The sequence below is a fragment of the Hyla sarda genome, chromosome 1 (assembly GCF_029499605.1).
Source record: "Hyla sarda isolate aHylSar1 chromosome 1, aHylSar1.hap1, whole genome shotgun sequence".
Taxonomy (NCBI): domain Eukaryota; kingdom Metazoa; phylum Chordata; class Amphibia; order Anura; family Hylidae; genus Hyla; species Hyla sarda.
Genome location: NC_079189.1, coordinates 443,142,429 through 443,163,573, shown reverse-complemented (window position 1 = coordinate 443,163,573; position 21,145 = coordinate 443,142,429). Strand labels below are relative to the sequence as shown.

At 43.3% G+C, this 21,145-nt stretch overlaps 1 protein-coding gene across 16 annotated transcripts in view; it reads left to right on the top strand.

Moving 5' to 3' along the window:
• The window catches only part of FBRSL1 (fibrosin like 1), a 675,174-nt gene that overhangs the window by 50,708 nt on the left and 603,321 nt on the right, over window positions 1-21,145 (top strand). For 2 of the 16 annotated variants that reach the window (XM_056532958.1, XM_056532942.1), the window contains exon 2: window positions 13,566-13,619. The exons of the other annotated variants lie outside the window; for them this stretch is intronic. The gene's annotated coding sequence lies outside the window, so the exon portion shown is untranslated. The remainder of the gene's footprint in view (window positions 1-13,565; window positions 13,620-21,145) is intronic. 16 annotated transcript variants of the gene reach the window in all.

The following is a 21,145-nucleotide window of genomic DNA, read 5'->3' as shown; positions in this document are numbered from 1 at the left end:
AATTTGTAACGCAATTTCTCCTGAGTACGGAAATACCTTCTATGTGGGCGTAAAATGCTCTGCAGACGCACAACAAGGCTCAGGAGTGAGAGCGCACTATGTACATTTGAGGCCTAAATTGGTGATTTGCACAGGGGCGGCTGATTTTACAGCAGTTCTGACATAAACTCAAAAAAATAAATCCCCACATGTGACCCCATTTTGGAAACTACACCCCTCACGGAACGTGACAAGGGTTATAGTGAGCCTTAACACCACACAGGTGTTTGATGAATTTTCATTAAAGTTGGATGGGAAAATGAGAAAAATTTTTTTTTTTTACTAAAATGCTGGTGTTATCCTAAATTTTTCATTTTCACAAGGGAAAATAGCAAAAAATCCCCCCAAAATTTGTAACCCCATTTCTTCTGAGTAAGAAAATACCCCATATGTGAATGTAAAGTGCTCTGCTGGCGCACTACAATGCTCAGAAAAGGAGTGCTATTGGGATTTTGAAGAGAAAATTTGTCCGGAATTGAAGGCCACGTGTGTTTACAAAGCCACCATAGTGCCAGAACAATGGACCCCCCCCATATGTGACCCCATTTTGGAAACTACACCCCTCATGTAATGTAATAAGGGGTACAGTGAGCATTTATGGCCCCACAGGTGTCTGACAGATTTTTGGAACAGTGGTCCGTGAAAATGAAAAAAATTTTTTTTCATTTGCACAGCCCACTGTTCCAAAGGTCTGTCAAACGCCAGTGGGGTGTAAATACTCACTGCACCCCTTATTAAATTCTGTGAGGAGTGTAGTTTCCAAAATGGGTTCACATGTGGGGTGGTCCACTGTTCTGGCACCATGGGGGGCATTGTAAACGCACATGGCCCCTGACTACCATTCCAAACAAATTCTGTTCCCAAAAGCTCAATGGCGCTCCTACTCTTCTGAGCATTGTAGTTTGCCAGCAGAGCACTTGACGTCCACACATGGGGTATTTCCATACTCAGAAGAAATGGGGTTACACATTTTGGTAGTAATTTTTTTCCTATTACCCCTTGTAAAAATTTAAAATTTAGGGAAAAAGCAGCATATTAGCAAAAAAAAAAAATGTTTTTCATTTACACATCCAACTTTAACAAAAAATCATCAAACACCTGTGGGTAGTTAAGGCTCACTGTATCCCTTGTTACGTTCCTTAAGGGGTGTAGTTTACAAAATGGTATGCCATGTGGGTATTTTTTGCTGTTCTGGCACCACAGGGGCTTCCTAAATGCGACATGCCCCCCCAAAACCATTTCAGTAAAATTAGCTTTCAAAAAACCAAATGTGACTCCTCTTCTTCTGAGCATTGTAGTTTGCCCACAGAGCATTTTACGTCCTAACATGGGGGTATTTCTATACTCAGAAGAGATGGGGTTACAAATTTTGGGGGTCATTTTCTCCCATTACCCTTTGTAAAAATGGTAAATTTGGGGGGAAAAACTGCACTTTAGTGATTTTTTTTTTCCATTTACACATCCGATTTTAACGAAAAGTTGTCAAACACCTGTGGGGTGTTAAGGCTAACTGGACCCCTTGTTACGTGCCTTCAGGGGTATAGTTTCCAAAATGGTATGCCATGTGTGGTTTTTTGCTGTTCTGGCACAATAGGGGCTTTCTAAATTTGACATGCCCCCCAAAAACCATTTCAGCAAAATTCTCTCTCCAAAATCCCATTGTTGCTCCTTCCCTTCTGAGCCCTCTACTGCGCCCGCCTAACACTTGACATACACATATGAGGTATTTCCTTACTCGAGAGAAATTGGGTTACATGTTTTGGGGGGGCTTTTTCTCCTTTTACCACTTGTAAAAAGTAAAAAACTGGGTCTACAAGAACATGCGAGTGTAAAAAATGAAGATTTTGAATTTTCTCCTTCACTTTGCTGCTATTCCTGTGAAACACCTCAAGGGTTAACACACTTACTGAATGTCATTTTGGATACTTTGAGGGGTGCAGTTTTTATAATTGGGTCATTTGTGGGGTATTTCTAATATTAAGGCCCTTCAAATCCACTTCAAAACTGAACTGGTCCCTGAAAAATTCTGATATTGAAAATTTTTAGAAAAATTGGAAAATTGCTGCTGAACTTTGAAGCCCTCTGATGTCTTCCAAAAGTAAAAAGATGTCAACTATATGATGCAAACATAAAGTAGACATATTGTGTATGTGAATCAATGTATAATTTATTTGGAATATCCATTTTCCTTATAAGCAGAGAGCTTCAAAGTAAAAAAAAATAAAAATAAAAAAAAAGCAAAATTTTCTATTTTTTCATCAAATTTTGAAATTTTACACCTACAAATGATACAAGTAACGACAAAATTTTACCACTAACATAAAGTAGAATATGTCACAAAAAAACATTCTCTGAATCAGAATGAAAGGTAAAAGCATCCCAGAGTTATTAATGCTTCAAGTGACAGTAGTCAGATGTTCAAAAAATGCCCGGGTCCTTAAGGTATATTTGGGCTGGGTCCTTAAGAGGTTAAGGACCAGAGGTTTTTCCGTTTTTGCACTTTCATTTTTTTCTCCTTAACTTAAAAAAAAATCATAACTCTTTCAATTTTGCACCTAAAAATCCATATGATGGCTTATTTTTTGCGCCACCAATTCTACTTTTTAATGACATTAGTCATTTTACCCAAAAATCTATGGCGAAACGGAAAAAAATAATAATTTTGAGACAAAATTGAAAAAAAAAAACAAAATGCCATTTTGTAACTTTTGGGGGCTTCTGTTTCTATGCCGTACATTTTTCGGTAAAAATGATACATTTTCTTTATTCTGTAGGTCCATATGATTAAAATGATACCCTACGTTTATTGGTTTGATTTTGTCGTACTTCTGAAAAAAAATCATAAATACATGACCCCTATAACTTTTTAATTTTTCTGCCTATGGGGGGGTATGAGGGCTCATTTTTTGCGCCGTGATCTGAAGTTTTTAGCGGTACCATTTTTGCATTGATAGGACTTATTGATCGCTTTTTATTCATTTTTTCATTATATAAAAAGTGACCAAAAATACACTATTTTGGACTTTGGAATTTTTTTGCGCGTACACCATTGACCGTGCGGTTTAATTAATTATATATTTTTTGGGCGATACCACATATGTTCATTTTTATCTACACTTTTTTTTTTTTTATGGAAAAAGAGGGCATTCTGGGAGATGTAGTTATGCAACAGCTGGAGGTACGCAACTACAACTTCCAGCATGCCGAGACAGCTGTTTGGGCGTGCTGGGATTTGCAGTTTTGCAACATCTGGAGGGCTACAGTTTAGAGACCACTGCACAGTGATCTCCAAACTGTGTCCCTCCAGCTTTTGCAAAAATACAAATCCCAGCATGCCCAGACAGCAAACAGCTGTGTGGGTTTGCTAGGAGTTGTAGTTTTTCAAGTTCTAGAGGGCCACAGTTTAGAGACCACTGTATAGTAGTCTTAGACTGTGACCCTCCAGTCTCCGACTTCTGTAGGATCAAGGGAGCTGCATCGCCATCCTCTGCTGCCGCCGATCACCACCGCCGATCGCCACCTGCTGCCGCTGATGCCGGTGGGTAAGTGGACCTTCGGCGCCGGTCCTCGTCTTTTTCTCCGTTCTGCCCAGCCTCCTGTGGGTTGGCAGAACGGGGAAACTGAAAGTTAACCCCCTCGATCTGCTTATTGGTTGTCGCTTCTAGGCGACCAATAGCAGGGATAGGAGGGGTGGAACCCCTGCCACCTTACTCCTATCCCTTCAGGGGGATTGTTGGTGTCTTGGACAACCCCGATCCCCCTTATTTTCTGGGTCACCATAGACCCGTATGACCCGGAATCTCTGCAAATCGGCAGTGTGATGACCCATTGGGCATTTGCGAGGGGTGACGGCTGATCGATATCAGCAGTCGCGGCGGGGACCGACATTCCCACGGACGTTCATGTACGTCATGGATCCTTAACTACCAGGGTCTCGTCATACCGGTACGTCATGGGTTCTTAACAGGTTACGTTTTTTTTCCGAATATGATGTGATTAAAAATCTATATTTTTGATCGGATCCCCACGACTGTGCCGCGGTCGATCAGATCAGCCATCGGAACCGCCTCAGATGCCGTGATCAATATTGGGGTGAATGGCGGACATCAGCATGATCGCTGATGTCCACCATTACCGGCGGGTCCCTGGCTACTGCTGATAGCAGCGGTCATTTCATGTGGTCATTTTAACTCTACACTACGTTTACAAAAATGTTATGGCCAGTAAACAGAAAGGAGATCTCTTTCATAAGAGATTAGGGTGCATTCACACCGTGATTATACAATATGGGCGCCAAATCCCATTTTGCAGGGGAATTAAAAAAACAGTCCGCTGCCATATTCCCTCCGTACCCTATTCACTTGAATAAGCCGAACAGAGTCAGATTGTGACTTCAGTTGGCTCAATGAAGTAAGGTGTGGATCCGACAGGAATAAACCCGTATTTCACATTTGTGGTGTGAATGCACCCTAACATACAAGTGACAAAATAGGTAAATAATGCTACCTTTGTCCATGTATCTGGCCCCTTGTATGTCATGGGTGATATGAATTAGGCCATTTTACCAATAAAAAAACAATTCTCTTAATTTCCTATTTATCAAAAAGTAAAATAAATTAACATACTTGATATTGCCGTGTGCGGAAATATGTTAGTGGTCTTGTACGTTGAACTGTGTAAATGTAAAAAAAAAAAAGAGGAAAGTCCAAAATTGCGGATTTTTCAGTCATATCACCTCCCAAAAAAAAATAATAAAAATTAATCCAGAAGTCACATATACACAAAGTTATACTAATGAAATCTACAGATCATGGTGCAAAAATTACGACCTCATACAGCCCCATATACGGAAAAATAGTTATATTGGGATGGAATATGGCAATTTTAAACAGACGACTTTTGTTAAAAAAGTTTGAGATTTTCTTTCTTCTTTAGAGTCTATTCACATATACAGTATTTTGTGCAGATTTGATGCACAGGATTTGAAGGGCACATATTTTTAAAGGGCACTGTGTAAAAACAAGCATCCTCATATGCTATCTGATGCACTTTGTTTCTATGAATAAAATGTTTTGAAAAAAAAAAAAAAAAAAGCATCCTCCGCCCCAAAGTTGCAATATTGCAATATACCCACCATAAATACAATTTTTGGGTTGCAACATAAATTTTTGGGTGAAAGGTGTCATTACAAAGTACAATTGGTTATGCAAAAACAAGCCCCTATATGGGTCTGTGGATGGAAATATAAGAGAGTTATGGCTCTTAGAAGGCAAGAAAAAAATAAAAAATAAATAAAAGCTAAAATGAAAATTTCTTGCGTCCTCTAGGTCAAAATGGGCTGATGGGTTAAATTTATTTATTTTCTGGACAACCTCGTTCAAAGCATTTTTTTTAAATAGTATTTTTTTAAATCTCTTATTTAGGGCTGCTTTGCTGCAGATGGCACAGGGCGTCTTAAATCTGTACAAAGATTTCAGGGATGCCACTACATTGCAACTCATTGGGAGCTGCAGTACTTTGTAAAAGTTTTAAACAGGAGTGTAAATAAATGCTGTAGAGTAAGGGCTCGTTCACATTGCCGTCGGGCTCCACTATTCGGAGTTCCGTCGGCAATTTGGTCAGAACAACGGGAGTTTAGCAGAGAAAAAAATGGTGCTGTTTTTCTGTAAAAAGCTATGTGACATTCTACAGCCTGCAAATCATCTTTACCAGTCAGCAGTGAAAGGCAAAGAGTTAAATATACCATCTAGTCACCAATTAAATGCTATGAGTATCTTCCCCACTGTTTTGTCTCTACCTGTTTTAACCCCTTAACCCCTTCAGGACCAAGCCCATTTTGGCCTTAAGGACCGGAGCTATTTTTGCACATCTGACCACTGTCACTTTAAACATTAATAACTCTGGAATGCTTTTAGTTATCATTCTGATTCCGAGATTGCTTTTTCGTGACATATTCTACTTTAACATAGTGGTAAATTTTTGTCGATACTTGCATCCTTTCTTGGTGAAAAATCCGTAAATTTGATGAAAAATGTGAAAATTTAGCATTTTTCTAACTTTGAAGCTTTCTGCTTGTAAGGAAAATGGATATTACGAAAAAAAAAATTTTTGGTTCACATATACAATATGTCTACTTTATGTTTGCATCATAAAATTGATGAGTTTTTACTTTTGGAAGACACCAGAGGGCTTCAAAGTTCAGCAGCAATTTTCCAATTTTTCACAAAATTTTCAAACTCGATATTTTTCAGGGACCAGTTCAGGTTTGAAGTAGATTTGAAGGGTCTTCATATTAGAAATACCTCATAAATGACCCCATTATAAAAACTACACCCCCCAAAGTATTCAAAATGACATTCAGTCAGCATTTTAACCCTTTAGGTGTTTCACAGGAATAGCAGCAAAGTGAAGGAGAAAATTCACAATCTTCATTTTTTACACTCACATGTTCTTGTAGACCCAATTTTTGAATTTTTACAAGAGGTAAAAGGAGAAAATTTGTATTTGTAGCCCAATTTCTCTCGAGTAAGCACATACTTCATATGTCTATGTAAAGTGTTCGGCGGGCGCAGTAGAGGGCTCAGAAGGGAAGGAGCGACAAGGGGATTTTGGAGAGTACGTTTTTCTGAAATGGTTTTTGGGGGGCATGTTGCATTTAGGAAGCCCTTATGATGCCAGAACAGCAAATAAAAAAACACATGGCATACCATTTTGGAAACTAGACCCCTCGGGGAACGTAACAAGGGGTTAATTGAACCTTTATACCCCACAGGTGTTTCACGACTTTTGCATATGTAAAAAAAAAATTATTTTTTTTTTACCTAAAATGCTTGTTTTCCCAAAAATTTTACATTTTTAAAAAGGGTAAAAGCAGAAAATACCCCCCAAAATTTGTAACACAATTTCTCCCGAGTACGGCGATACCCCATATGTGACCCTAAACTGTTGCCTTGAAATATGACAGGGCTCCAAAGTGAGAGCGCCATGTGCATTTGAGGCCTAAATTAGGGACTTGCATAGGGGTGGACATAGGGGAATTCTACGCCAGTGATTCCCAAACAGGGTGCCTCCAGCTATTGCAAAACTCCCAGCATGCCTGGACAGTCAACGGCTGTCCGACAATACTGGGAGTTTTTGTTTTGCAACAGCTGGAGGCTCCGTTTTGGAAACAGTGGCGTACCAGACGCTTTAATTTTTATAGGGGAGGGGGCTGTGTATGGGGTATGTGTATATGTAGTGTTTTTTACTTTTTATTTTATTTTTTGTTAGTGTAGTGTTTTTAGGGTACAGTCGCACGGGCGGGGGTTCACAGTAGTTTCTCGCTGGCAGTTTGAGCTGCGGCAGAAAATTTGCCGCAGCTCAAACTTGCAGCCAGATACTTGCTGTAAACCTCCGCCCATGTGAGTGTACCCTGTACATTCACATTGGGGGGGTACATCCAGCTGTTGCAAAACTACAACTCCCAGCATGCGCTGACAGACTGTACATGCTGAGAGTTTTAGTTTTGCAACAGCTGTAGGCACACTGGTTATGTATCACTGAGTTTGTGACCTAACTTAGTGTTTCACAACCAGTGTGCCTCCAGCTGTTGCATAACTACAACTCCCAGCATGTACGGTGCATGGTGTACATTGACTGCTGAGAGTTGGAGTTTTCAACAGCTGGAGGCACACCGGTCGTGAAACATCGAGTTAGGTAAAAAAAAAACTCTGAGTTTCACAACCAGTGTGCCTTCAGATGTTGCAAAACTACAACTCTCAGCAGTCACCGACAGCCAACGGGCATGCTGGGAGTTGTAATTATGAAACCAGCAGATGCACCACTACAACTCCCAGCATGCACTTTAGCTGTTTGTGCAAGCTGGGAGTTGTAGTTATACAACAGCTGAAGGTACACTTTTCCATAGAAAAAATGTGCCTCCAGCTGTTGCAAAACCATAAGTCCCAGCATGCCCATAAGGGAATGCTGGGAGTTGTGGTGGTCTGCCTCCTGCTGTTGCAGAACTACAGCTCCCAGCATGCCCTTTTTGCATGCTGGGAGCTGTTGCTAAGCTACAGCAGGAGGCTGTCACTCACCTCCTGCTGCTGCCGGCACATAGGTCAGTCCCTCGTCGTCGCCGCCGCTCCTGGGGCCCCGATCCCAACATTGACGCCGGGGATCGGGGTCCCCAGCACCCGGGGTGCACGTCCCGCACCCGCTCACATCCTCCGGAAGAGGGGCGGAGCGGGATGCGGGAGTGACATCCGCAGCAGGCGCCCTGATTGGTCAGCCGGTAATCCGGCCGACGAATCAGGGCGATCGTGAGGTGGCACCAGTGCCACCTCACCCCCTGCAGGCTATGGCTGTTCGGGGCCGTCAGGGCCGTCACTGGAGACCCGATTGACCCGGAGGCCCGGATTGAATTGGGGAGGCATAATGACCCCCCTGGGCGATATGCCGGAATGCCTGCTGAACGATTTCATCCAGCTCCGGTGCCCAACCGGCTAGCGGTGGGGACTGGAATTCCCACGGGCGTATGGATACGGCCTCGGTCCTTAAGGACTCGGAATGCAGGGCGTATCCATACACCCTATGTCCTGAAGAGGTTAAGGACCTAGGTAATTTTGGCCTTAAGGACCAGAGCATTTTTTGCACATCTGACCACTGTCACTTTAAGCATTAATAACTCTGGGATGCTTTTACTTATGAATTTGATTCCGAGATAGTTTTTTCCTGACATATTCTACTGTATCATAGTGGTAAATTTTCGTCATTTCTTGGTGAAAAATTCCAAAATTTCTAACTTGGAATCTCTCTGCTTGTGAGGAAAATAGACATACCAAATAAATTATATATTGATTCACGTATACAATATGTTCAATATATTGTACAAAATGTGAATTTTTCAGGGACCAGTTCAGTTTTGAAGTAGATTTGAGGTGTCTTCATATTAGAATACCATATTAGAAATTAGGATTAGCAGTAAGGTGAAGGAGAAAATTCAAAATCTAAATTTTTTAAATGTTCTTGTAGGCCCAGTTTTTGAATTTTTACAAGGCGTAAATGGAGAAAATGCCCCCCAAAATGTGTAACCCAATTTCTCTCGAGTAAGGAAATACCTCATATGTGAACGTAAAGTGTTCTGTGGGTGCACTAGAGGGCTCAGAAGGGAAGGAGCGTCAATGGGATTATGGAGAGTGAATTTTGCTGAAATGGTTTTTGGGGGGCATGTCGCATGTAGGAAGTCCTTATGGTTCCATAGCAGCAAAAAAAAAAAAAAAAACATGGCATACTATTTTGGAAACTACACCTCTCAAGGCGTAAGAAGGGGTACAGTGAGCCTTATCACCCCACAGGTGTTTGACGACTTTTCGTTAAATTCGGATGTGTAAATGGGGAAAAAAGTTTTTTCACTAAAATGCTGTTTTTCCCCCCAATTTTTTTTTACCATTTTTACAAGAGGTAATAGGAGAAAATGCCTCCCAAAATTTGTAACCCCATATTTGGACGTCAAGTGCTCTGCTTGCACATTACAATTCTCAGAAGAGAAGGAGCCACATTTGGCTTTTTGATAGAAAATTTTGCTGAAATGGTTTTAGGAAGCTCCTGTAGTGCCATAACAGCAAATAATAAATAAATAAATAAATAAAACACACTACATACTATTTTGGAAACTACACCCCTCAAGGCACATAACAAGGTGTACAGTGAGCCTTAAAAGGGGTAAAGGATAGGGGATAAGATGCCTGATCACGGTGGTCCTGCCGCTGGGGACCCCTGTGATCTTTCACGCAGCACCCAGTTACCATCAGCCCCCGGAGCATGTTCGCTCCGGGTCTGATGACTGCCGATCACGGGGCCGGAGTATTGTGATGTCACGGCTCCGCCCCTGTGTGATGTCACGCTCCACCCCCTCAATGCATTTCAATGCAATATAATGCAATTCATTTTCACGGACCACTGTTCCAAAAATCTGTCACCTGTGGGATGTAAATGCTCACTGCACCCCTTATTACATTCTGTGAGGGTTGTAGTTCCAAAATGGGGTCACGGGGGGGGTTCACTGTTCTGGCACCATGGGGGCTTTGTAAACGCACATGGCCTTAAATTCCAGCCAAATTCTCTCTCAAAAAGCCCAATGGCGCTCCTTCACTTCTGAGCCCTGTAGTGCGCCAGCAGAGCACTTTACATCCACATATGGGGTATTTATATACGCAGAAGAAGTGGTTTTACAAATTTGGGGGGGCTTTTTTCTATTATCCCTTGTGAAAATGAATAAGCATTTTAGTGAAAAAAAATAAAGATTTTTCATTTTCAACAAAAATTCTTCAAACCCCTGTGGGTAATTAAGGCTCACTATACCCCTCGTTACATTCCTTGAGGGATGTAGTTTACAAAATGGGTTCACATGTGGGTGTTTTTTTTTTTTTGCGCTTGTCAGAACTTCTGTAACGATCAGCCATCCCTGTGCAAATCACCTCAAATGTGCAGGTGCTCTCACTCCTGAACCTTGTTGTGCGCCCGCAGCGCATTTTACATCCACAGGAGAAATTGCGTTACAAATTTTGGGGGCTTATTTTTCCTTTTACCTTTTGTGAAAATAAAAAGTATGAGGAAACACCAGCAAGTTAGTGTAAAAAATGTTTTTTTTTTTTTTTTTACAATAATATGCTGGAGTAGGCCCCAAGTTTACCTTTTCATAAGGGTTAAAGGGTGAAAAGACCCCCAAAATTTGTTTGGCAATTTCTCCCGAGTACGGAAATATCCCATATATGACCTTAAACTGTTGCCTTGAAATACGACAGGGCTCCGAAATGAGAGAGCGCCATGCGTATTTGAGGCCTAAATTAGGGCTTTGAATAGGGGTGGAAATAGGGGTATTCTACGCCAGGGATTCCCAAGCAGGGTGCCTCCAGCTGTTGCAAAACTCCCAGCATGCCTGGGCATACAGTATTGCCGGACAGCCATTGAGAGTTGTTGTTTTGCAACAGCTGGAGGCTCCGTTTTGGAAACCGTGCCGTACCTGATGTTTTTCTTTTTTATTTGGGGGGGGGGGGGGGGGTTTGGGGGGGGTATGTGTATATGTAGTGTTTTACTTTTTATTTTGTGTACTGTACTGTAGTGTAGTGTTTTTAGGGTACAAAAAATTAGCTGCATCTCAAACTTGCAGCGAGAAACTCATTGTAAACCCCCACCCATGTGAATGTACCTTGTCCGTGCATGCTGGGGGTTGTAGTTATGTAATAGCTGGAGGCACACTGGTTGCAAAACACAGAGTTTGTAACTTAACTCTGTGTTTCCTAACCCATGTGCCTCCAGCAGTTACAAAACTACAACTCCCAGCATGCATGGTCTGTCAGTGCATGCTGGGAGTTATAGTTTTTCAACAGCTGAAGGCACACGAGTTGGGAAACACTTGAGTTAGAAAACAGACAATGTTTCCCAACGAGTGTGCCTCCAGTTGTTGCAAAACTACAACTCCCAGCATGCCCAGACAGCCCAGAAAGGCATGCTGGGAGTTGTAGTTTTGCAACAACTGGAGGAGAACAGTTTAGAGACCACTTTGTAGTGGTGTCCAAACTGTAGCCCTCCAGATGTTGCAAAACTTCAACTCCAAGCATGCCCAGACTGCTGTGGCATGCTGGGATTTGTAGTTTGGCAACTTCTGAAGTGCCAGATGTTACAGAACTACTACTCCCAGCATGCATGGACTGTCTGGGCATGCTGAGAGTTGTAGTTTTGCAACCTCTGGAAGAAAACAGATTGGAGACCACTGCACAGTGGTCTCCAAACTGTGACCCTCCAGATGTTGCAAAACTTCAGCTCCCAGCATGCCCGGACAGCCAAAGGCTGTCTGGGCATGCTGAGAGTTGTAGTTTTGAAACTCCTAGAAGCAGCAAAGTTCAGATCACTTAACAGCGATCTTCACTGTTGCCTCTGATGCCGCCGCTGCCTCCTTCACTTGCCTGCTGTTGCTGCCTCCTACACTTGTGCCTGCCACCGGTCCCCAGGCCCCACTGCCGCACCGTGCCAGGAATGTGCAGCTCTCGGGATCCTCTTCCCCCGCTCTGCCAGACTCCTAGGGGCAGGCAGAGCGGGGGGAATAAATTTTACCACCACCCCCTGTCAGCTGAGACACTGTGATTGGTTCACAGGGACCAGTCACTCACAGTGATCGCTGACCATGACCATCCACAGATGGTCCTGAGGGGCTTGCAGTAGTTGTCCCCCACTGGTAACAGCGGGACTTCTGCCAGTAACCCGTGCGATGCCGCGCATCACCAGGTTAACTGAATTAATTACTTATATACGGTAAACATCATGATGTGCGAACTAACAGCATAACATGATGTTTATATAAGTCATTCTGCGGGAAGGGGTTAAATACTAGGCCCAGTATTTCCAGAGTTTGCCTTACACATTCGTAAGATGCTGCCCCTTGTGTATAATGTCCTCCTACCTGTCTCTCTTGTGTAGATATCTAGAAAATCAAGAATAGAAAAACATTCTTTGCATATCCTTCTTGCCAGCCTTTCACCTGCCGTCCAATAAACATTCATGCTTGCCAAGCATTCATTTATAAGTGGATATTTGGACAACCATATATGTATGGCCTGTGTTAAAACCATAGAGACCGCTGAATAAAAGAGACCCCTACTGAGGTCATCCATATGGGCTTTAAGTGAGTTAAACTTTATAGGATATGACTACTTACTAAAATCTCCATAAATGCAAGAAAAAAAAAAAAACTTTAACAATTCACTTAAGAACATATTTCTTTACTTCCTTACTGTAGAGCCACGATATTGCTAACACAAATGATAACGTTTTATTTAACCATAAAAAGACATTTTAGAACGCACATTAAAATTCCTTTGTGATTTACTAGCAGGTTAGCACTGCAAAAAAATATGGAACATACTCTGTTATATGGGTGATAAAACAGAGTGATAATTGTTCTGAAATAGTGAAGCTCTGTATTCTCATGCTAAATATCCTCTCCCACATACAATCACATTTCCTCCATACAAATATTTTATTGCAGTAGCTTGTTATTCAGGGTCTATAATACAGTTTGTCACACAATATTCTTGTCTGTGGCTTTCATGGAGCCAGTATGGACAAGTAGGGGTGAAATTTCTTGATTTATGAGACTTATGTGCTAACATACACCCAATAACGTAATCATATAAAAGTCTGAGTAAGGAATCCTTAAGATTTCTGTAAAGAAACACCTGATTGTCCTTGCTGTGGAAATTTTTAAATTGACATGGCCTCCATTTGTATTGGCAACAAATCTTATAAGGGTTGTTTGTAAGCTTAGGAATCTGATGCCATGTAGAGGGAAGGAAGACCTGTTCTCTTAAGCTCATAATGATGCAGCTGTTAGGGGGATTTCACACACAGCATTTTTCATTCTAATATCGTAGCCACAGACAGATCACTGAACAATGCCATGCCATAGTGTTGTTGATCAGTGTTATCGGTGCTAAAATGTGTAAGACTTATGATACCCCTTCCCAATCATAAATTCTCTTTTACTTTAGGTTTCTGCAATCACAGCTGCTAGGAGGGCCCTGGCTTGTCTGTTGTTATATACTGTAAGTTGTTATTGACCAATTTATTATTTAGTTTTTAGCTACTTAAAACAGCCTGGCCTGGTTAAATATCACTCTGTTCTACTTTTAACAGCAGGCTTTGTTTACCTGATATGGTCAATAGTGTGTTCCTGTCATAAAACTATATTGTCTTATTTACGCTTTGGGAATAGGACCATGCCGAGTATGTGTTGTAAATTCCACATTGGGTAATTCAGAACATTACTGCTACCAATTCTAGGATAGTGATCTCCAGTTAGCTGGGAAAATAACTTCTCTAGTCCAACTCAAGCTATTAAACACACCTTGTTTAGAGTTTTATTGTACTTTGTTGTGTCTAATCACAACCAACTCAACCCCCTTTCTTCCTCTTTAATAGCCATAACTCAATTTTTTTCATCTACATACCCATAGAAGGACTTGTTTTTTTGTGTGACAAATTGTACTTTGTAATGATGCCTTTCATTTTTCCATAAAATATACTCCAAAACCAACGATACCAAATTTTTATTATGTTAACATATTTTTATATGGAAAAATGGCGTAATTCTAATTTTCTTTTTACACTTTCTGGGAATAAAATACTTTTTATTAACTTTTTTTTTTTTTACACTTTAATAGTCCCCATAGGGGACTATTTATAGCAATCTCGTGATTGCTAATACTGTTCAGTGCTATCCATAGGGCATAGCACTGATCAATGTTATTGGCGATCTTCTGCTCTGGTCTGCTTGATCTCAGACCAGAGCGGAATACCCCTGGAGACTTACGGCGGCAGGTAAGGGGATCTCTGTCCGCCATCATGGATGATTGAATTCCAGCGGTAGCGCTGCGCATGATTCCATCTTCCGTTTTAGTGACCGCACTGCCACAGATGCCGTGATCTGTATTGATTACGGCATCTGAGGGGTTATTGGCACATATCAGCGCGATCGCTGATGTGCGCCATTACCGGCGGGTCCCTGGCTGCTGATAGAAGCAAAGACCTGCTGCACATGACACGAGCACCACTCCGATGCTCGCAGTCACGTACAGGATGTAAATGTATGTCCTGGTGTGTTAGGTACCAGGTCACCAGGATGTACATTTAAGTCCTATGTTGTTAAGGGGTTAAAGTGGTACTCAGCTGAAAACAAACATTTTTTTTTTTAAATCAACTGGTGCCAGAAAGTTTAGCAGATTTGTTAATTGTTTCTATTGAAAAATCTTAATCACTTATCAGCCTCTGTATGTTCCAGAGGAAGTTCTTCTTTTCTTTCAGTCTGACCACAGTGCTCTCTGCTGACACCTCTGTCCATTTTAGGAACTGTCCAGTGTTAGAGCAAATCCCCACAGCAAACCTATCCTGCTCTGGACAGTTCCTAAAATGGACAGAGGTGTCAGCAGAGAGCACTGTGGTCAGACAGAAAGGAAATTCAAAAAGAAAATAACTAACTTCCTGTGGAGCATATAGCAGCTGATAAGTACTGGAAGGATTAAGATTTTTTATAGAAGAAATTTACAAATCTGTTTTAACTTTCTGACACCAGTTGATAAAAAAAAAAGTTTTCCAGTGGAGTACCCCTTTAAGTATGAAAGGGGATAATGTGTTTTTTTAAACCTTTTATTAAGCTTGTTTTTTTTTTATTTATTTATTTTTTACACTTTATTGGGGACTTTTAAGAGGAATCATTAGATTCCTCATACAGATCAATGCAGTTCTATTGCTCTGCACCCCATTTTAGAGCTTCGGGCAGGCTCTATGAATTACAAAGCCGCAGCCAGAACAGGAGGTTAAGTAAGCCCTCTGGCTTCCTCTACAGTAGAATTATCACTTCAGCGCAATCATGTAGGGTGTGGGGGAGAGGGTTGGTGATTCACCCCACTAGACCAACAGGGATGGTTTTAGGTCCCTTTAGACACTGCTGTCAGCTTTGACAGTGGATATCTAAAGAGTTAATAGCCAGCTGTGGTGATCGCTAAAGTAAACTGTTACTGTAAAAACTAACCAAAGGAACTAGCATTTAGGCATTAACCTGTTGGGGACCAGGGGTGTATGGGTATGTCCTTGCCCCCTTTTACTTAACCTCTTAAGGATGCAGGGTTTACCTGTACGCCCTGTGCCCGGTCCCGGTGTTTAAAACGGGGTCACGCTGTGTCGGTCCTGGCTGCTATTGATAGCCGGGACCGCGGGCTAATAGCGCGCGACACAGTCCAAAACGAAAGTAAAAGCTTTCTGGCAGCTCACTCGGGCTGATCGGGACTATTGCGATAAAATCGCTATGTCCCGATCAGCCAGGACGCGAGGGGAGGTCCCTTAACCTGTCTCTGTCTCGTCCGATCGGCGTTTGATTGCTCCAATCCTGAGCTACAGGCTTGAGCAATTGAGCCCCTAGAACGCTGATCCATGCAAAGCTATGGCTTTGCAGGGATCAGGGTAAAAGATCAGTGTATGCAGTGTTATAGCCCCCTATGGGAGCTACAACACTGCAAAAAAAAAGTTAATAAAGATAGGGGATAAGATGTTAGATCGCTGCAGTCCCGCTGCTGGGGACCCCGGGGATCACCACTGCGGCACCCCGCTATCATTACTACACAGAGCGAGTTCGCTCTGTGCGTAATGACGGGCAATACAGGGGCCGGAGCAGCGTGATGTCATGGCTCCGCCCCTCATGACATTACGGCCCGTCCCCTTAATGCAAGTCTATGGCAGGGGCGTGACGACCCGCCACGCCCCCTCCCATAGACTTGTATTGACGGGGGCGGGCCGTGACTCCACGAGGGGCGGAGCCGTGACGTAACTATGCTCCGGCCCCTGTATTGCCCGTCATTACGTGCAGAGCGATCTCGCTCTGCGGAGTAATGATAGCGGGGTGCTGCAGCAGCGATCCCTGGGGTCCCCAGCAGCGGGACCCCGGCGATCTGACATCTTACCCCTAATCCTTTGGATAGGGGATAAGATGTCTAGGGGCGGAGTACCCCTTTAACCCCTTCCCTAATAAAAGTTTGAGTCACCTGCCTTTTCCCATAAAAAAAACAAAACTGTGTAAATAAAAATATAAACATATGTGGTATCGCTGCGTGCGTAAATGTCCGAACTATAAAAATATATAGTTAACTAAACCGCATGGTGAATGGCGTATACTTTTGGACACTTTTTATATAATAAAAAATGAATAAAAAGCGAACAAAAAGTCCGATCAATGCCGAATTGGTACCGATAAAAATGTCAGAACACGGCGCAGTAGTTATGTAGTTATGATTTTTTTCAGAAGTACGACAAAATCAAACCTATATAAGTAGGGTATCATTTTAACCATATGGACCTACAGAATATAGATAAGGTGTCATTTTTACAAAATTATAAAATGGCATTTTTTCTTAAATTTTGTCGCACAATGAATTTTTTTCCGTTTCGCCGTAGATTTTTTGGTAAAATGACTGTCACTGCAAAAAATAAGGCATCATATAGAATTTTTTTGTGCAAAATTGAAAGCGTTATGATTTTTAGAAGGTGATGAGGAAAAAATGAAAATGTGTTAAGGACCAAGGGCGTACCTGTACGCCCATGGGAATTTCGATCCCCGCCACTAGCTGGACTGGGATCGGACTGGGATGCCTGCTGAAATCATTCAGCAGGCATCCCGTGCAAATGCCTGAGACCCCCCCCCCCCAGATCAATTCAGATCGGCGATTTGCGACAATTCCGGGCTTATCAGGTCTCTGATGACCCCGTAGCTTGGAAAATAGGGATGATCTGTCAGAGACAGCCCCAATCATCCTGAAGGATAGGAGTGAGGTGGCAGGGGTGCCACCTCCTCCTATCCCCTGCGATTGGCTGGTCAGTACTGACCGGCGAATCACAGGGCAGGGGTGAAAGTTCATTTCCCCCGCTCTGACCCCCCCCCCCCCCCCGTATGTCGGGGCAAAGCTGGGGAAAGATGTCGGCGATGGTATGGCGGAGACCAGCGGCAGTTAACCTTCGATCACGGCGCGGGGACTAGGGACCAGGACCGGCGGCTGACAGGAGGCGGCAGGCAAGTTGCGGCAGCGGTGTCAGATGCAGCTGTAAAGATCGTCGTAAAGTGATCTTCACTGCTGTATCTACCAGTTTCAAAACTACAACTCGCAGAACTACAACTCTCAGCATGCCTGGACTGTGGGCCTGCTGAGAGTTGTAGTTTTGCAAAACTATAACTCTCTGCAGGCCCACATTCCAGGCATGCTGGGAGTTGTAATTCTGTAACATCTGGCCCTGGAAGGGCACTGTTTGGAGACCACTATACAGTGGTGTCCAAACTGTAGCGCTCCAGATGCCAATTCAAAGCATGCCGAGACTGTCCAGGCATGCTGGAAGTTGTAGTACGGCAACATCTGGCCCTTCAGATGTTGCCGAACTACAACTCCCAGCATGCCTGGGCAGTCTGGGCATGCTTGGAGTTGAAGTTTTGCAACATCTGGAGGGCTACAGTTTGGAGACCACTACACAGTGGTCTCCAATCCGTTCTCCCCCTGTTGTTGCATAACTACAACTCCCAACATGCCCTTCGACTGTCTGGGCATGCTGGGAGTTGTAGTATTGCAACAACTGGAGGCACACTGGTTGGGAAACATTGTCTGTTTCCTAACTCTGTGTTTCCCAACCCCTGTGCATCCAGCTGTTGCAAAACTATAGCTCCCAGCATGCACTGACAGACCAGGAATGCTAGGAGTTGTAGTTTTGCAACAGCTGGAGGCCCCCCCACATGAATGTACAGGGTAAATTCACATGGGCTTTACAGCAAGTTACCCGCTTCAAGTTTGAGATGCAGCAAATTTTTCGCTGCAGCGGGAAACTCGCTGTGAACCCCCACCCGTGTGAATGTATCCTAAAAAACACTACACTAACCCTAAATAAAGAGTAAAACACTACATATACACTACACCCTTACAATGTATCCCCCCCCCCCCCCAATAAAAATTAGCGTCAGCTTTTCCAAAATGGAGCCTCCAGCTGTTGCAAAATAACAACTCTTAGTATTGCCGGACAGCCATTGGCTGTCCAGCCATGTTGGGAGTTTTACAACAGTTGGAGGCACCCTGTTTGGGGAAAACTGACGTACAGTATTTTTGGTGGAGGAGGCAAGTGTAACGCTTGCATCCAGGTAAACCCCTATGAAAATCCCTAAGTGGAAAACCACACTACAGGCTGATCCAACATTGATGTAATGTTCTTAAAACAAGTCAAAATGAGGCTCAGTAGTGTGTGTGGCCTCCACGTGCCCGTATGACCTCCCTACAATGCCTGGGCATGCTCCTGATGAGGTGGCGACTCCTGGACAGTCTGTGGTGCAACGTGGTGTTGGTGGATGGAGCCTAGACATGATGTCCCAGATGTGCTCAATCGGATTCGGGTCTGGGGAACGGGCGGGCCAGTCCATATCACCAATGCCTTCCTCTTGCAGGAACTGCTGACACGCTCATTCTACATGAGTTCTAGCATTGTCTTGCATTAGGAGGAACCCAGGTCCAACCGCACCAGCATATGGTCTCACAGGGGGGTCTAAGGATCTCATATCGGTACCTAATGGCAGTCAGGCTACCTCTGGCAAGCACATGGAGGGCTGTGCGGCCCCCCAAAGAAATGCTGCACCACACCATTACTGACCCACCGCCAAACCGGTGAAGCTGGAGGATGTTGCAGGCAGCAGAATGTTCTCCAAGGCTTCTCCAGGCTCTGTCACGTCTGTCACATGTGCTCAGTGTGAACCTGCTTTGATCTGTGAAGATCACAGGGCGCCAGTGGTGAATTTGCCAATCTTGGTGTTCTCTGGCAAATACCAAACGTCCTGCACAGTGTTGGGCTGTAAGCACAACCCCCACCTATGGATGTCGGGCCCTCATACCACCCTCATGGAGTCTGTTTCTGACAGTTTGAGTGGACACATGCACATTTGTGGCCTGCTGGAGGTCATTTTGCAGCGCTCTGGCAGTGCACCTCCTTGTACAAAGGCGGAGGTAGCGGTCCTGCTGCTGGGTTGTTGCCCTCCTATGGCCTCCTACACATCTCCTGATGTACTGGCCTGTCTCCTGGTAGCGCCTCCATGCAATGGACACTACGCTGACAGACACAGCAAACCGTCTTGCCACAGCTCGCATTGATGTGCCATGGTGGATAGGTAGCACTACCTGAGCCACTTGTGTGGGTTGTAGACTCCGTCACATGATACCACTAGAGTGAAAGCACCACCAGCATTCAAAAGTGACCAAAACATCAGCCAGGAAGCATAGGAACTGAGAAGTGGTCTGTGGTCACCACCTGCAGAACCATTTCTTTATTTGGGGGGGGGGGGGGGTGTTGCCAATTGCCTATAATTTCCACCTGTTGTCTGTTCCATTTGCACAACAGCATTGGAAATTGATTGACACAGTGTTGCTTCCTGATTGGACAGTGTGATTTCACAGAAATGTGATTGACTTGGAGTTACGTTGTGTTGTTTAAGTGTTCCCTTTATTTTTTTTGAGCAGTGTATCAAAATGATATGCCTAAACCATCCATATTGGTGACCTATAAATATGAGATATGTAATGGTTACACAGTAATAGTGGATAATTTAACATTCAAGTATATTCCCTTTGAGGGAAAATGATTGCATGTGCAAAGATTTAACTTTTTTTTTACATGGGTTTCCATCTACACCAAGTTTCAAGTACTGGAGTAAAACAGAGCATGATAAACACATTGGGGAGATTTATCAAACCCTGTGCAGAGGAAAAGTTAACCAGTTGCCCATAGCAACTAATCAGATTGCTTCTTTAATTAAAAGAAAAAAAAAACTCTAAAAAAATGTAGGAAGCAATATAGCTGGTTGCTATGGGCAACTGGCTAACTTTTCCTCTTTGTCCTCTGCACATGTTTTTATAAATCTCCCCCATTCTCTCGTAAATTGTGTCTTTTTACTGCAAGAGACCTATGATTATTTAAGTCCCCCAGAAAGTGGCAGTAGGGACGATTCAAAGCAGCTTCTCCTTGTGTTCCGTTGAGGGTCTCAGCACCTATACCTCCAAGTGTACCTCATAAAAAAAACATTTTTATATATTAAAGATAAATCCCTAATGAACAACTTTGTAATTGCTTTTAATTAAAATTTTTGCCTCCTTTTATGTGTATTTTAACTTTAAAAACTTAACCACTAGGGGTCTCCCTACCAGTCCTGGCCGCAAGCATTTCGGACCCACAGCAGGAGTCCTAAATCGCACTGCAGCCAGGACAGGTACGAGATCAGCGCAGCTCCTCGCCTGTCGGTCAGACATGCGGGAGCGAGCACTGTGCTCGTACTCCAGCAGAGCGTGCTCCGAGTAAGTGGAGCGCTACTCTGCTAATAGTAAATACCTTGTTTGGCCTTGATCTTGAACACATATATATGAATATACTGCAGAAGTGAGCCAGGCCAGGCTACAGATGACGTTGCGCCTGCCGAGTCACTCCCCCTTCCACCCTGCACACAGTGCAAGAAACGAGCAGCCTAAGGGTGCATTCACACCACGTTTTTGCAATACAGTTCCTGTAT